At 43.7% G+C, this 19,143-nt stretch overlaps 1 long non-coding RNA gene across 1 annotated transcript; it reads right to left on the reverse strand.

Moving 5' to 3' along the window:
- Positions 1–9,947: 9,947 nt before the first annotated feature.
- On the reverse strand, positions 9,948–17,646 carry LOC140471645 (uncharacterized). Its single transcript, XR_011957140.1, has 3 exons — positions 17,516–17,646; positions 16,414–16,530; positions 9,948–10,304 (listed from the first exon to the last, which is right to left on the reverse strand). It is a non-coding gene; the product is annotated as an uncharacterized lncRNA (long non-coding RNA).
- Positions 17,647–19,143: the final 1,497 nt, after the last annotated feature.

Here is a 19,143-nt window from a genome sequence, read left to right on the forward strand (position 1 = left end):
ACACCCTAGAGTTCTGAGAGAGGTTGCTGAGGAAATAGCAGAGGCATTGGTTGAGATCTTTCAAGAGTCACTGGAGTCAGGAAAGGTCCCAGATGATTGGAAGATGGCTGTAGTAACCCCCTTGTTCAAGAAAGGATCAAGGCAAAAGATGGAAAATTATAGGCCAATCAGCTTAACCTCGGTTGTTGGTAAAATTCTAGAATCCATCATTAAGGATGAGGTTTCTAAATTCTTGGAAGAGCAGAGTCTGATTAGAACAAGTCAACATGGATTTAGTAAAGGGAGGTCATGCCTGACAAACCTGTTGGAATTTTTTGAAGAGGTAACAAGTAGGTTAGACCAGGGGAACCCAGTGGATGTGGTCTATCTGGACTTTCAAAAGGCCTTTGATAAGGTGCCACACGGGAGACTGCTGAGCAAGGTGAGGGCCCATGGTGTTCGAGGTGAGCTGCTGGGATGGATTGAGGATTGGCTATCTAACAGAAGGCAGAGAGTTGGGATAAAAGGTTCTTTTTCAGAATGGCAGCCGGTGACGAGCGGTGTCCCGCAGGGTTCGGTGCTGGGGCCACAGCTGTTCGCATTATATATTAATGATTTGGATGAGGGAACCGGGGGCATTCTAGCGAAGTTTGCCGATGATACAAAGTTAGGTAGACAGGCAGGTAGCACTGAGGAAGTGGGGAGGCTACAGAAGGATCTAGACAGGTTGGGAGAGTGGTCCAGGAAATGGCTGATGGAATTTAACGTGAGCAAGTGCGAGGTCTTGCACTTTGGCAAAAAGAATATAGGAATGGACTACTTTCTAAATGGTGAGAAACTTAATAAAGCCAAAGCACAAAGGGATCTGGGAGTGCTAGTCGAGGATTCTCTAAAGGTAAACATGCAGGTTGAGTCTGTGATTAAGAAAGCGAATGCAATGTTGTCTCTTATCTCAAGAGGGTTGGAATATAAAAGCAGAGATGTACTACTAAGACTTTATAAAGCTCTGGTTAGGCCCCATTTGGAGTACTGTGTCCAGTTTTGGTCCCCACACCTCAGGAAGGACATACTGGCACTGGAACGTGTCCAGCGGAGATTCACACGGATGATCCCTGGAATGACAGGTCTAGCATATGAGGAACGGCTGAGGATACTGGGATTGTATTCGTTGGAGTTTAGAAGATTAAGGGGAGATCTAATAGAAACGTACAAAATAATACATGGCTTTGAAAAGGTGGATGCTAGAAAATTGTTTCTGTTAGGCGAGGAGACTAGGACCCGTGGACACAGCCTTAGAATTAGAGGGGGTCATTTCAGAACGGAAATGCGGAGACATTTCTTCAGCCAGAGAGTGGTGGGCCTGTGGAATTCATTGCCACGGAGTGCAGTGGAAGCCGGGACGCTAAATGTCTTCAAGGCCAAGATTGATAGGTTCTTGTTGTCTAGAGGAATTAAGGGCTACGGGGAGAACGCTGGCAAGTGGAGCTGAAATGCGCATCAGCCATGATTGAATGGCGGAGTGGACTCGATGGGCCGAATGGCCTTACTTCCACTCCTATGTCTTATGGTCTTGTAGTCCACAGCATTTTTCACACATAGTATTGACCATTCTCAGGCCAGAGGACTATTCACACACCGTATTGACCAACCTCAGGCCACAGGATGATTCCCACAGAGTCTTGACCATTCACAGGCCACAGGATTATTCACACACAGCATTGACCGTCCTCAGTCAACAGGATTTTCCCCACACAGAATATGACCATTCTAAAGCCACAGGATTATTCACACACTGTATTGACCATCCTCAGGCTACTGGATCATTCCCACAGAGTGTGGACCATTCACAGGCCATAGGATTATTCACTCGCTGTATTGAACAACTTTGGGTAGCAGGATATTTAACACACACAGTATTGACTATCCTTTGGCCCAAAGGTTATTCACACACAGTATTGACCACCATTCGGCCACATCATTAATGAACACACTATCTTGATCATTTACACGTCACAGGATTATTTCCACGCAGTATTGACAATTCTCAGTCCACAGGATTATTCACACACAGTATTGACTAGCACATGGCACAGGATTAACGAACACTTTGTCTGGACCATTTTCATGTCACAGGATTGTTCCCACATAGTATCGAAAATCCTCAGGCCGCATGATTATTCACACTCAATATTGACCAGCCTACGGCCACAGAATTAATGAACACACTGTCTTGACCATTTACAGGTCACAGGATTATTCCCACACAGTATTGCCCATCCTCAGGCCATGGATTATTCCCACACAGTATTGACAATCCTCAAGACACAGGATTATTCCTACACAGTATTGACCATCCTCAGGCCACACAAGTACTCACACACAATATTCAACATTCTCAGCCGACAGGATTATTCCCACACAGTATTGACAAGCATACGGACAGAGGATTCATGAACAAAATGTCTTGACCATTTGCAGGTCACAGGACTATTCCCACACAGTATTTACCATTCTCAGGACACTTGATTATTCGTACTCTGTATTGACATTCAAGGGCCATAGGATTATTCCCACACAGTATTGGCCATTCTCTGGCCACAGGATTATTCACACCCAGCATTGACCATCCTCAGGCCACAGAATTATTCACACACAGTATTGACCATCCTCAGGCAAAGGTTATTCACACACAGTATTGCTGATTCACAGATCACAGAATTATTCACACCCAGTATTGACCATTCTCAAACCACAGGATTATTCACACACAGTATTGCCCATCCACAGGCCACAGTATTATTTGCAATCAGTATTGACCATGCACAGGCCAGAGATTATTAACACATTATATTGACTATCCATAGCCCACAGGTTTATGATCACACAGCATTGAACATCCACAGGCCATATTATTATTCACACACGGTATTGCTCATCATTCGGCAAAGGACTATTCGGACACAGTCTTGACAATTCACAGGCCATCGGATTATTCACACAGTATTTACCATCCTCAGGCCGCAGGATTATTCATACAGTGTATTTGCCATTCACAGTTCAAAGGATTATTCACACACAGTATTGACCATTCTTTGGCCAAGGGTAATTCACACACTGTATTGACAATTCTCAGGCCACAGGATCATTCACAAACTGTATGACAATCCTCCGTCCACAGGATTACTCTCACATAGTATTGACCGTTCACAGTCCACAGCATCTTTCAACACAGTATTGACCATCCTCAGACCACACGAGTTTTCATACACATCATTGTGTATCTTCAGGCCACGGAATTACTCCCACACACTATTGACCATCTACAAGCCACTGGATTATTAACACACAGCATTTACCATCCACAGGCCACATTATCATTCACACACAGTATTGACAATCATTAGACAAATGGTTAATCACACACAGTATACAGCATTCACAGTGCACAGGATTATTCACACACTGTATTGACCATTCAAATTCCAAAGGATTATTCTCACACAATACTGACCACCCTCATTCCACTGGATTACTCAATCACAGTATTGAACATTCTCAGTCCACAGGATTATTCCCACACAGTATTGACCATGTTCAAGCCTCGGGATTATTCGCAAGACGTATTGAGCATTCACAGTGCACAGAATTATTCACACACTCTACTGACCATCCTCAATCCACGGGATTACTCACACACAGTATTGACCAGCATACGGCCACAGGATTATTCACACACACTATTGCCCATCTTTAGACAAAGGATTATTCACACACAGTATTGATGACTCATGGGCCACAGGATTATTTACACACTGTATTGACCATTCACATTCCAAAGGATTATTCACACACAATGTTGACCATCCTCAGTTCACAGGATTACTCATACACAGTATTGACCATCTGAAAACGACAGTATTATTCACACACAGTATTGACCATCCTCAGTCCACAGGATTATTCACACACTGCATTGAACAGACACAGGCCACAGGAAAGTTCACACAGAGTATTGACCAACTACAGGCAACAGGATTAATTACACACGCTTTTTACCATCCTCAGGCCAAAGGATTACGCCCACACTGTATTGATCATTCTCAGGCGACAGGATTATTCAAACGCAGTATTGATCATTCTCAGTCCACACGATTAATCACACACAGTATAGACCATTCTCAGGCCACAGGATTAATCACACACAGTATTGATCATTCTCAGTACTCAGACTTATACACACACTGAACTGACCAACGTCAGGTCACAGGATTATTCCCACACAGTATTGGCCATGTTCAAACCTCAGGATTATTCACACACAGTATTGAGCATTCACAGTGCACAGGAGTATTCACACACTATATAGACCATCCTCAGTCCACAGGATTGCTCACACGCAGTATGGACCATCCTAAAACCATAGGATTCTTCACATACAGTATTGACCATTTACAGTCCACAGCATTACTCATACACAGCATTGATCATTCACAGGCTAGAGGATTATTCAAACACAGTATTCTACATCCTGAGGCCTCAGGATTATTCAAACACAGTACTGATGATTCAGAGGCCAGAGGATTATGCACACATAATATTGACCGTCCTCTGTCCACAGGAGTTTTCACACACAGATTATGACCACACTCAGGCCACAGTATAATTCACACATAGTATTGACCAAGCTCAGGCCACAGGATTACTCCCACACAGTATTGACAATCCTCAGGCCAGAGGAGTGTTCACACACAGTATTGATAATCCTTAGGCCACAGGATCATTCGCACACTGTCTTGCCCAACCACAGGCCACAGAATTATCCGCACACAATATTCAACATTCTCAGCCAACAGGATTATTCACACACAACATTGACTAGCATATGGCCACAGGATTAATCAACACACTGTCTTGAGCATTTACAGGTCAGAGGATTATTCCCACACAGTATTGACCATTCTCAGACCACAGGATTATTCACATACAGTATTGAACATCCTCAGGGCACAGGATTATTCCCACACAGTATTTTCCATTCTCAGGCCACTGGATTATTCTCACCCTGTTTTGACCATCCTCTTGCAACAGGACTTTTCACACACAGTATTGAACATCCTCAAGCCACAGGATTAGTCACACACATTATTGACCTTTCTGAGCCCAGAGGATTACGCACACACTGTATTAAACATCCTCAAGCCATAGGATTATTCTGACACTCTATTGACCATGCTCAGGCCACAGGATCATTCACACAAAGTATTGATCATACTCAGGCCAAGGTATAGTCACACACAATAATGACCATTCACATGCCAGAGTATTATTCACACACAGTATTGACTCAACTCAGGCCACAGGAGTATTCACACACAATATTCAATGTTCTCAGCCCAGGATTATTCACAAAGTATAGACCAGCCTACGGCCACAGGATTAATGCACACACTGTCTTGATCATTTGCAGGTCACAGGATTATTACCACGCAGTTTTGTCCATCCTCAGGCCACAGGGGTATTCACAAAGTATTGAACATCCTCAGGCCACAGGATTATTCCCACACAGTATTGAACATCCTCCGTCCACAGGATTACTCACACACAGTATTGATCATCCTCAGGTCAAGGGTTATTCACACACAGTATTGACCATTCACAGGCCACAGGATTATTCACGCACAGTATCGATCATCCTAAGGACATGAGATCATTCACACACTGTATTGACCAATCCGAGGCCACAGGATTAATGAACACATTCTCTTTACCAATTAACAGATCACAGGATTATTCCCACACAGTATTGAACATCCTCAAGCCACAGGATTATTCTGACACAGTATTGACCATTCACAGCCATATGATTGTTCACACATAGTATTGATCATGCTCATGCCAAGGATTAGTCACACACAGTATTGACCATTCACAAGCCAGAGGATTACCACACACAGTATTGATCATGCTCAGGTAACAGTATCATTCACACACAGTATTGACCAACCTCAGGCCACAGGAGTATACACACACAATATTCAATATTCTCAGCCAGCAGGATTATTCACACAGAGTATTGACCAGCATATGGACACAGGATTAATGAACACACTGTCTTGACCATTCACAGGGCACATGATTATTCCCACACAGTATTGACTATCCTAAAGCCACGGGATTGTTCACACACAGTATTGACCATTGTCAGGCCATAGGATTATTCACACACAGTGAAGACCATCTTCCGGCCACAGGATTGTTCCCACACAGTATTGTCCAACCTTAGGCCACAGGATTATTCGCACACTTTATTGACCATTCTCAGGCAATAATATTTTTCACACACTGTATTCACCATCCTCAGGCCAGAGGGTTATTCACACACTGTATTCACCATCCTCAGGCCAGAGGGTTATTCACACACTGTATTCACCATCCTCAGGCCAGAGGATTAGTCACACACAGTATTGAACATCTTCTTTCCAGAGGATTATTCTCACACAGTATTGACTATTCTTAGGCCAAAAGGTTATTCCAACACAGTATTGGACATTCTCAATCCACATGATTATTCGCACACATTATTCACTACCCTCAGGCCACTGGATTATTAACACACAATATTGACCATCCACGGCTCACAGGATGATTATCACACAGCATTGACAATCCACAGTCCACATTATTATTCACACACAGTATTGCCCATCCTAATGCAAAGACTTATTTACACAGTATTTACGATTCACAGGCCACAGGATTAGAGACACACAGTATTGACTGGCCTCAGTCCACAGGATTATTCACACATGGTATTGAGCATACACACAGTACTGAACATTCACAGCACACAGGATTATTCACACAATGCATTGAGCATACACACGGTACTGAACATTAACAGTCCACAGGATTATTCACACAATGCATTGATCATGCACAGTCCAAAGGATTATTCCCACACAGTATCAACCATCCTCCATCCACAGGATTGCTCATACACAGTATATACCATCCTAAAACCATAGGATTATTCACACAGAGTATTGACCATTCACAGTCCACAGCAATATGCACACACACCATTGACCATTCATGGGGCACAGGATTATTCACACCCAGTATTGAACAACCTCAGGCAACAGGATTAATTACATACAGTTCTGACCATCCTCAGGCCACAGGATTGTTCACACATAGTATTGACTATCCTCAGGCCAAGGGGCTTCCACACACGGTATTTACGATTCACAGGCCACAGGAGTAATGAACACAGTGTCTTGACAATTTACAGGCCACAGGATTATTCATACACAGTATTGACTATCCTCATACCACAGGATCATTCATTCACTGTACTGACCAACCTCAGGCTAGAGGAGTATTCTCACACAGTATTCAACATTCTCAACCAACAGGATTATTCCCACACAGTATTGACCAGCCTATGGCTACAGCATTAATGAACACATTGTATTGACAATTTACAAGTCACAGGATTTTACACACACAGTATTGACCATCCTCAATCCACAGGATTGTTCACACACAGTATTGACAAACCTCAGGCCACAGGATTATACACACACAGTATTGAACATCCTCAGGCCACAGGAGTATACGCACACATTATTGACCAGCCTCAGGCCTCAGGATTAATCACACACAGTATTAAACAACCTCAGGCCAGAATAATATTCACACACAGTACTGACTATCCACAGAACAAAGGATTATTCCTACACAGTATTGTCCATCCTCAGGCCAAAGGATTATTTACAAACAGCATTGATAGTACACAGGCCACGGAATTATTCACACACAGTAATGACCATTCACAGGCCACTGTCTTATTCACACAGAGTATTGGTTATCCTCAGACCAAAGGCTTATTTACAAACAATATTGACCATGCAAAGCCCACAGGATTACTCACACATAGTATTAACCATTCACAGGCTACAGGATTATTATCACACTGCATTTACCATCCACAGGCCACAGGATTATTCACACACAGTATTACCCATCCTTCAGCAAAGAGTTAGTCACACACAGTATTGACCATCCTTCGGCCAATGGTTATTCACACACAGTATTTACAATTCAAAGGCCATAGGGTTATTTACACACAGTATTGACTGCCCTCAGGACACAGGATTTTTCACACTCTGTGTTGAGTATTCACAGTGCACAGGATTATTCACACATAGTACTGAATAACCTCAGGCAACAGGACTAATTACACAAAGTTTGGACCATCCTCAGGCTAAGGGTTATTCACACACAGTATTGACCATTCACAGGCCAAAGGATAATTCACAAACTGTGTTGACCAATCTCAAGCCACACGGGTATTTACACAAAATATTCAACATTCTGAGCCCACACGATTATGCACACACTTTATTGACCAGCATGTGGCCACAGGATTATTCTCACACTGTATTGATCATCCTCAGGCCACAGGATTATTCACACATTTTATTGACATATGTCAGGCCACAAGATTATTCTCACACAGTATGGACCACCCTCAGGCCAAAGGATTATTCACACACAGAATTGATCATCCGCAGGCCACAGGATTATTCTCACATAGTATTGATCTTTCTCAGGCAACATTATTATTTACACACAGAATTGACCAACCGCAGACCACAGGATTATTCTCACACAGTATGGACCACCCTCAGGCCAAAGGATTATTCACACCAGAATTGATCATCCTCAGGTCACAGGATTATTTTCACATAGTATTGATCTTTCTCAGCCAACAGGATTATTTACACACAGAATTGACCAACCGCAGACCACAGAATTATTCTCACACAGTATTGACCATTCTCTGGCGACAGGATTATTCACATACCATATTGTCCATCCACATGCCAAGGGTTATTCACACAGATTACCGGCCACACAAAGTGAGAGTGTTAGAGGTGCTCAGAGGAGCAAACAGAGATGCGGAGTGTTGTGGCGACTGGAAAAGGGTCTGAAAAGGATTTTACAGTGGCAGGGTGGACTGTAGTTATTGTGAAAAACCACAGAAATAGCGATTATTGTACTGAGTGCAGGATGAGATTATTGAGATTCGGCATGTTATCAAGACTAGAGCAATTTACAAATATGAGGAATCATCAGAATTGGAGTAGGGATCAAATTAATAGTGGGATTGTGGGCAGGGTTAAGGTTATAGAAAAAAGAACTTTTCTGGGAATTACAAGCATTCATGGCCCAGGCACAGATAAGTTGGACCGAAAGGAACGTTTCCTTAATGAATGACTCCATCCCATGACAAAAGTTAGCGTGATCGGGGGAAGTGTGGAATATAAAGATCCCAGGATTCAAAACCATCTCCTTGGGGGAGGCCTGCTTTCCCCGCTTTTGTACTGATCCTCACTAAGACAGCACAGGCCTGGATTGATAACTGTCAACTTCCTATATTGACAAAGGAAGACTCAATACAGCAGAGAAGAAAGTAAACGAGAGAGTGGAGATTGAGCCTGGGACCATCACACTCTGTATTCACCCTTCAACTCTGTACCTATGTCATGTCCTCCATACCAAAGATCGATCGCTGAAATGCTCTCTGCTCTGTTCACTGTGAGTGGGCCTATCTTGCTGCAGGATTTCTTGAAGGCTCCAGGTCTCCCTTCCCTCTGAATGAAATGTATCCCAATCTGCTTTGGGAGGTAAGGGAGGAGATTGTTGGGGCCCTGGTGGATATATTTAATACATTGCTGACCACGGATGAAATGCCGAATGACTGGAGGATAGCAAATGTGGTTCCTTTGTTCAAGAAGGGCAGCAGGGATAGGCCAGGAAATGACAGAGCAGATAGGTCACCCCATTAGAGGAACGATGTGTAAGATTTGGAAAAGGCTCAGTGGAGATTTACGAGGATGTTACCTGGTATGGAGGGAATGTGATATGAGGAACTTGAAGCTGTTTTTGTTTGAGTGAAGACGTTTCAGATGAATTAATTGAGATATTAAGATAATCAGAAAGTGAAATGGATTGGACAGTGAGAGCCTTTTCCCTCAGATGGCAATACCGAGCATGAGGGGGGATAGCTTTAAATTGAGGGGTGAAAGATATATGACAGATGTCAGAGATAGTTTCTTTACTCAGGGTAGTAGGAGCATGGAACAGACTGCCTGCAACAGGAGTAGATCTGCTCACCTTAAGGGCATTTAAACGGTCATTGGATAGTCACATGGATGAGAATGGAATAGTGTTGGCTACTTGGGCTTCACATTGTTGCGCCAACCTGTGGAACCCATCGAGAGCCGAAGGGCCTGTACTGTGCCGCCGTCTTCTATGTTCTAGAGGGAATAAATATAAGGTGAGAGGGGAAAGACTTAAAAGGGATTGGAGGAGAACATTTTTCACACAGAGGATGGTGCAGGTGGTAGGGAAAAGTACAATAACAACATGTAAAAAAGATTTGGGCAGAAACATGGAGAGGAGAAGGTTTGAAGGGATTTGGGTCAAATGCAGGGAAATGCGACTCGGTCAGGGACTCTGGTCAACATGGATGAGTTGGATCGAAGGAAATATTTTCGTGCTGCATGACTCAGTCTCCTCCTCCAGTAACTGGAGACAACCGAGATAAGGCATGTTGTAGACACTGAAGCAAGTTACAGTGATAGGGATAGTAACCTGGAATGCAGTACGTTTCAAATACGTGGAGTGACTATTGGGATAGGAGGAGGTTACAGGGATACGAACTGTTATTGGAGTTAAAAATTATTGAAGACACCAGTCCACAAAACATGCCAAAGGTGCAGTGTTGGAGTGTAGCAAGTTTTAGTACAACAGAACTTAAAGTTGGGATGGGGATTGTGCATGGGGTGGGCCTGTACTGTATTCCCCCTCCAGATCTGTATCGATGTCATGTCTTGTTAACAGAGGTTTGGAGCCTTCTCATTCCTCTCTTCTCAGTTATCGAAACTGGATGAAGTTATCAATACCGAGGGTTGAAGAATTAGTAAGGACTCTTCAGACTGGCCAAGGTTACAGGTAGAGAGAGCTGTTGGGACTGGAAGAGGTGACAGTCCTCAATAGGATGGTACACATTCACGGATGATTTTAGTGACTGCAGGAGGTTACAGAGTTAAGAAGGCTAGTAGTGATGGGAGGAGGTCACAGAGATAGATAAGATTGCAGAGATTGGCCAAGGTTACAGATCTGGGGAACGGTCATGTGGCTTCAAAGGGAGGATGGGCAGGAATGGCTGTGGGAGCTGGAGGGATTTATACAAATAAGGAGGTTTATAGGGATGGTAGAAGGTTCATGGGAGTGAGGTGCTGTAGGATAGGATGGAGGAGTGCTGTGGGGACTGGAGAAGTTTGCAGTGATATCATATGATGGAAAGGCTTGAGGAAGGTACAAGCCTTTGGTAACGGCTGGAGGATATTAAAGAGACAGGGTGGGCTGTAGGTACTGAACATTTTGACAGAGATAAGGATAAGGTAGTGTTTGGGGATAATGACCATAATTCTGTACGTTTTGAAGTCATGATGGAAAGAGCTAAGGATCATGCAGAAGTTGTGTGTCCAAATTTGGGGAATGCTACTTATCATTTCATTATCACTATCACTGATCATTATTACTAGCATTAGACAGGATTTGAAAAATATAGACTCAGAGGAACTATTTGCAGTCGAGCCTACAATTGGAAAGAGGGAGTATTTTCAAGTGATACAGTGAGAATTCAGGGCCAGCGTGTACCATGAACAGTGAATGACAAAGGCACCAAGTTCAGCGAATACTCATCAAGTGATATTGTGAGTTTGGTAAAGAAAATACAGTGCAATCAAACCAGGTGAAGCCCTTCAACAACGATAGAGAGTGCAAGGGGGTCCTTAAAAATGAGGGGCACTCAATGGCCATGAAACCTCCTTGGCAGACACTAGTAAGGAAAAGGTACAAGATATTATATGACGAGAGGCAGAGTAAGAAGATGCCCAGCTAAAGAGTGCGGTCTGTTGGAAACCAAAGGGACGATCTGCGCATGGAGCCAGAGGAAGTAGCTGAGGTCTTCAATGTATGCTTCCCATCTGTATTCACACAGGAGAAAGACACTGTAGCCCAGGGATTTCAGTCAGGATGGTGAGACTCGAGAACATGTTAAGATCAATAAGGAGATATTAAATGCTTTCACAGGCATAAAAGGGGAGAAATCACCAGTGCCCAATGAAATGTATTGCAGGCTGCAGTGGGAGGTAAGGGAGGAGATTGCTGGGGCCCTTTTGGATCTTTTTAATACTTTGCTGACCATAGGGATATTGGGTAAAAATTGGGAACAATTCTGAGGGTCAAGATGTATCAACATTGAAAATGAAGGAACAGATTCAGGACAGATTTTGTAAAGGAGAATCCTGTCTGATGAATTCAATTGAGTTTTTTTGAAAAGTTATCTAAAATTATTTATGAGAGTAGTGCAGATGATGTGGTTATCCTGGCGTTTGGTAAGGCCTTTGACAAGGTCTCAGTCAATATGTAAATGGCCCAACTGGAGAAAGGAGCGAAACCTGACCTCCCCTTGGGAAACAAGGTAGGGAATAGGACTGAGGTGTTAGTGAGGGAGCACTTTGGCAAAGTGACCGCAATTCTATTAGTTTGAAAATAGCTTTGCTGAAAGACAGGCCTGATCCAAACGTTAAAGTTATAAAATGTGGCAAGACAAATCTTGATAGTATTAGACATTAACCTTTTTAAAAGTTGATTAGAGTGTCTATTTGCAGGTAAAGGGAATTCTGACAATTGGGAATATTTTAAATGTGAGATAAAAGGACCGTTGAGCACCAGCATGTTCCTGTTTGTGTGCAGCTCAATGCTGACAGTTTTCAGAAACACTGGCTGTCGACTGAGACTCTGCTCAAGGAAAAGGGGGCACATGTCAGGTATAGCCAGCTGGATCAAGGGAATCCCTGAGGAGCATAGGGGCTGTAGGAATACTCTTTGGATTGAAATCAGGAATGCAGAAAGGGGACATGAAATAACTTTGACACATAAAGTTAAGGAGAATCCAAAGTGTATTAAGAGCAAAAGAAGAGCTCGGGACAAAACCGGTATTCTTAATGATCAACAAATCCAACGACGTGTGGAACTACAAGATCCTAAACAAATATTTCACTTTGGAACTTACTGTGGATAAGGTCTGGGGCGCTCAGTGTTTGGCCGAACCACTATTGGAATATTGTGTGCAATTCTGGTCTCAATGCCATCGGATGGATGTTGTGGAACTTGAAAAGGTTCAGAAGAAATGAATAAGGATGTTGCCAGGGTTGGAGGGTTTGCGCTACAGAGAAAAGCTGAAGAGACTGGGATTATTTATACTTTAACATGGGACGCTGAGGAGTTATCTTATAAAGGTTTCTTAAAATCATGATGAGCATGGAAAAGGGTCAATAGATAAAGACTTTTCTCCGGTCGTGGGGGGGTGAGTCCAAACCTACAAGGCATAGCTTTAAGGTGAGAGGAAAAGATTTAGAAGGGACCAAAGGGACAGCTGTTTCCTGCAGAGGTTGGTATATATATATATATGATATAAACTGCCAGAAGAAACGGTGGAGGCTAACAGAAATATATTTAGCAGGCATCTGGATGTGCATATAAATATCAGGATTTTAGAGGGATATTGACAAAGTTCTGGCAAATGGGTTTGACAAACGTCATGGAGGAGTTGGACCAAAGGGTCAGTTTCCATGCTGTACATCTCAATGACTCCATGTCTTGAAATGAGTCCACATTATAGAAGAGGCGGTGTTGGAAGATTTAAAACATAGAGGTAGATAAATCCCCAGGACCTGATCAAATGTATCTCAGAACATTGTGGGAAGCTGGGGAAGAAATTGTAGGGGCCTGAGCAGTGATATTTGTGGCATTCTGGGCAGTGATGGAGGTTTTCTGAGTTTACAAAGGGATCTTGATGAAATGCGTGAATGGCTGAAAAACTGCAGACAGAGTTCAATTCGGGTAAATGCGAGGTAATACATTTAGGTTACAACAAACAAGGGTCGAGCTTTCACAATTAATGGTAGGGTCTTCAGTAGTGTTGTACGCCTTGGGGTTCAGGTACGTAGTTCTTTGAAGTTTGCCACAAGGAGAGACAGGATGGTTATAAATGGTACTTGCCTTCATTGTTCAGTCATTCGAGTTTAGGAGTTTGGGAAGTCGTGTGTAGATTGTACAGGACATTGGTAAGGCCTATTCTGGAATACTCTGCCCAGTTATAGGAAGGATATTAAACTGGAGAGGGTTCAGATCACATTTACCAGGATGGTGATGGGTATAGAAAGTTTCAGTTATAAAGGAAGGTTGTATAGTCTGGGACATTTTTCACATGAGCCTGGAGATTGAGAGGTGAGCGTATAGAAGTCTATAAAATAATGAGGGATATAGATAGAGTTAACGTGACTTGTCTTTCCCCAACAGCAGGTCATTTTAGAACTAGGGGCTAGATTTCTTAAGGTTAGAAGGGAGACATTTAAAATCAGAAAACATAAGGAGCAAACTGTTAGAGTGTGTTTTGTGTGTGGAATGAAATTCCCAAGGAAAGGGTGATTGTGTGTACAATTACAAAGCTTGAAATATTAGTACAGGAATAGGAAAGGTTTGAAGGGGTGTGATCCAGGAAGAGGCAGGAGGGACGAGGTTAGTTTAAGATTATGGTCGGTATCAACCCAACAGTCAGTTTCTGTGCTGTATGACTGTCTGACTATGAAAATAATTTTGTGCCCTATTTAAGAAAGACTGCAAGGGGAAGCCAAGGAACTGCAGACTGAGGAGACAGAAATCAAGGATGGGTAAGGTGTTGGAGATCATTCTGAGACATAGGAGTTACATGCATTTGGAAAGACAGGATTGATTACAGACAGTTAGAGAGGCTTTGTGCGCAGGAAAACATGCCTCACAAACTTGCCTGAGTTTGTTGAAGATGTGACCAAGAAAAGAGATGGAAGCAGAGCAATAGACATTGTTTCTGGGTTCAGCAAGGCCTTTGAAAGGGTTGAGCAGGCTTCACGGGTTAGTAAGGTTCGGTCACATGGGTTCAGGGAGAGCGACCCAACTGGATGCACAATGGGTTTGATAGGAGGAGGGAGAGAGTTGTTCAGACTGGAGGCCTTCGACCAGCAGTGTGCTGTAAGGATTGGTGCTGGGGCCACCAATGTGCATCATTTATATAGAGGATCTGGGTAAAAATATAGGAGTCACTGTTTGTATGTTTGCGGATACCAAAATTAGTGGAAGAGTGGGCAGGGAATATAGTTATCGAAGGGGATGGTAATCAACTGGGCCAGTGGGACAAGGAATGAAAGATGGAATTTAATTCATGTGTTGGATTTAGTTAAGACAAACCAGGGAGGACTAAGACAGGTAATGGTTGGGCTCTGGACAATGTTGTTGAACAGAGAGAGACCAAGGGGTGCACTTACACTGTTTTGGAATGGAATCACAGGGGGACATGGTGGGGAAGGCAGCATTTGGCACACTTGTCTTCATTGGTCAGAGCACTGAGTACATGAGTTGGAGATATTTGTAACATTGTCGTCAATATTTCTCCTGGGTAAAGGAGGCTACGGGGTGGCCTTATAAAGGTTTATGAAACCATATAGAGCCTAAATAAGGTGAAAAGCCAAGGGTAGGCGAGTCCGAAGCTTGAGGCATAAACGTGAGGTGAGAGAGCAATGATTTAAAGAGGGAGCTGAGGGGCAACATTTTGCACAGAGGATGGTGCATAGACGGAATGGACCGCCAGAGGAAATGGGAAAAACAAGTACAATTACAACATGGAAAAGATACTTGGGCAGGTACATGGAGAGGAGAAGATTGGAAGGGGTATGGGCGAAACACAGGCAAATGCAACTCATTCCAATTAGGAAACTGCAAACAAAGAGTCATGCAGCACAGAAACAGGCCCGATGGCCCAGTTGTTGGAGGAGGAGACTATCGAGACAAGGCATGTTGTAGAGACTGAAGCAAGTTACAGCGATACGGATGGTCGTCTAGACTGGAGGTTTCAAATATGTCAATTAATTGGTAAGAGGGGAGGGGATGACAGAGATAGGAACTGTTATAGGAGTTAGAATGATTGAAGACACTGGTCCACAAGATGACCCATAGATACAATGTTGGAGGGGGAATAGAGAACAGAAAGATCCCAGGCAGCATTACCACTCTCTCATGTGAGGCCTGCATTCCCCTCTGTTGTCCTGGTGCTCACCAAGATAGCCCACGTCTAGATTGAAAACTGGGAATTCCCGATGCTGTCTCAGTGCAACAAAACTTAAAGTAGGGGTGGTGTATGAGCCTGGGGTGTGCCTGTACTTTGCTCCCCCTCCATCACTATGTCTATGTCATGTCTTGTTAGATGATGTTTGGAGCCCTCTCATTGCTCTCTGCTCTGTGCACTGTGAGTGATCTTACCTGGCAGCAGGATTTATTAAAGGCTCCCGACCTCCCTGACTTTCATCTCACTGGCTGACCAATCATCTTTCCAACCAGCAGTTGGCAAGTCTATTGAGTCAGGAACTCCCCGAGTACCTGTAGAAGACACAGAAATAAGCAGAGTCGGAAATTAGACTGATGCTGTGAGGGTTACACATGTAGAATGGCCCACAGAGATCTGGGAAATTCTAGTCTCCATCCCTGGCCTGTGCTGCCTCATCTCTCTGGAGTGGAGAATTCTGTTGGCTCAGGATCTGGAGTAGCTGCAAGAGTGAGAGACACTGACAGAGGCAGCAATTAGACGCATACAGTGAGGGTTCACACATGGAAAAATACTGACTGATAGCACCAGAGTTCAGGATCAAATAATTGTGTGGGAAGAAAGGGTTTTGATTCATGTTGCACTTAGATATACAAACTGTGAGCAGGCGAAGTGATGGCCTCGTGCCATTATTGTGTGACAATTTATCCAGAAAGTCAGCAAGTGTTCTCTGGACACAGGTTCAAATCCCACCATTGCAAATGATTGAATGTGAAGTAAATGCTTCAAAAAAGATGTAATAAAAAACCTGTAAGTGAGTATTAAACAATTGCTGATGTTAAGAAAAATCCACCGGGTGCATTTAAGTCTTTAGTGAAGTAATCTAAGATGGGTCTGGGATATCACAGGTATTACAGAAACAACAGCTGAGGGAGGGACAGGACAGGCAGCTCAATGTTCCAGGGGACAGATGCTGCAGGAAGGACAGAAGGGGAGCTGAGAGAGGAGGAGAGCTACTGGTTCTGATGGGGTGAAACATCCCAGCAGGACTGAGAGAGGATATTCCTGCAGGATCGCCCAGTGAAGCTGTGTTCGTGGAATTAATCAACAACAATGGGGCTTCCCTTTCCTCTGATTGTTCTACAGACCCCGATAACCCCGCCCTCCTGCACCTTGACCTTCTCAAGATGGCGGCCCTGAGGCCCGGGCTCCCTCTTCCCTCAAACAAATGGCGGCCGTGACCCTGGGCCCGTTCCCTGATCAGAGACCGCCACCTCCTTTTCCGGGCCTGGTGGGTCTTTTCCGAGTTTTTTTTTTCACCTTTATCCGGGACTTGTGAATTCTCTCCGCTCCTTTCTCCCGGCGAGGCTCCCACACACCGGCTCTGAGCGCCGCTTTCTGAAGCCGATCGCAGCCGCTGCCGGCCAAAGTAGCTCCATGTCTCTCTGTGTCCTGACCAATGTGATACTGCGCATGCTCTACATAGAAACCAAACTGCGCGTGCGTCTGAGGTGATCAGTGAGTTGAGAGAGAATATTCATATCTGCACAGACTGATGGGTAAAATATTAATCATTATCAATTGCTTTGTCGAGTTATAATCATGGAGATGTCTAACATGGAAATTGTCTGGTCCAAATCAACCATACCGGCCAGGTATGTAAATCACCAACTGTGTTGGGAGTTTGAAAAGAAGTTTCTTTCTCGAGTAGTGTGAATCGATTGGAAATATGTACGTTATCCGATTTACATTTCAACTACAGTATTTTTAAAAATCTCACATTGATTTATGAGAGACGTTTAATGCTCCACTATGTCGTGAGAATGATCAATCCTGCAAAATAGTTTGCTCTCTGACCAATCCTGAAGCGTTCACTCCCGAGAATGCTTTGGCCCCTCTCCTCATTCACTCTGGTTAAAGGACCGGCCGCTACTCGGTCCTCCTGTTCCGCCCCTTCCTCCCAATTGCAGAGTTGATTCAGGTGTGACTTAGCAGGCAAGGGACAAAGGAAGTTCAAGTCGATGTTTTGTGACGCGGTGAAAATATCCCGAATCTTGAACGAGAGGCCTGGGTTCAATTCACAGCTTGTGCAGATGTGTGTAATAACAACTTTAGCAGGTTCATTAGGAAAACTAAGGGAAGTCAGGAAGAGAGTGAAAACAAGAGAAAATGCATGCAATGTGATGGGGCTTTCAATGCTCAGATGATTTGACTCTTTACCAAGCGTTTCAGGGTCCCAGTACAAACTGTTGCACTGCTCTTCGTGCACAGCCAGATACCACGATTGTGGGGGCAAAATGTTGTGGTGATTATACAGATGCTTTTCTGGAAGGCGCTCGGTTTTTGTGGTGAAAACAGTTGAGAAGGAGTCGGGTTTTGTATGCAGATACCTGTCTCCCTCCTGTTGCAGCCTCTTATTATTGCCCTGACTCTACCTCGTACATGGAGAAAGTAAGGACTGCAGATGCTGGAGATCAGAGCTGAAAAATGTGTTGCTGGAAAAGCACAGCAGGTCAGGCAGCATTCGCTACCTTGTACATGTTTGGTTGAGATCAGTGACACTTTGTAAGCTCACAATACAAGATCCATCACTCTGTTTAAGACAGTAAAAATCTCTTGTAGCACAATAGCCAGAGAAAAACACAGCGCAGAACAGGCCCTTCAGTCCTTGATGTTGCGCCGACCTGTGAACTATTCTCAGCTCGTCCCCCTACACTATCCTGAAATCACCCATGTGCTTATCTAAAGGACTGTTTAAATCTCACTAAATTGGCTGAGTTAACTACATTAGTAGGTAGTGGATTCCACGCGCTAACCAGTCTCTGAGAAAAGAACCTGCCTCTGACATCTGTCTTAAATCTATCACCCCTCAATTTGTAGTTATGCCCCCTCATACACACTGATGTCATCATCCTAGGAAAAAGACTTTCACTGTCTACCCTATTTAA

The sequence above is a fragment of the Chiloscyllium punctatum genome, unplaced genomic scaffold (assembly GCF_047496795.1).
Source record: "Chiloscyllium punctatum isolate Juve2018m unplaced genomic scaffold, sChiPun1.3 scaffold_137, whole genome shotgun sequence".
Lineage (NCBI taxonomy): Eukaryota > Metazoa > Chordata > Chondrichthyes > Orectolobiformes > Hemiscylliidae > Chiloscyllium > Chiloscyllium punctatum.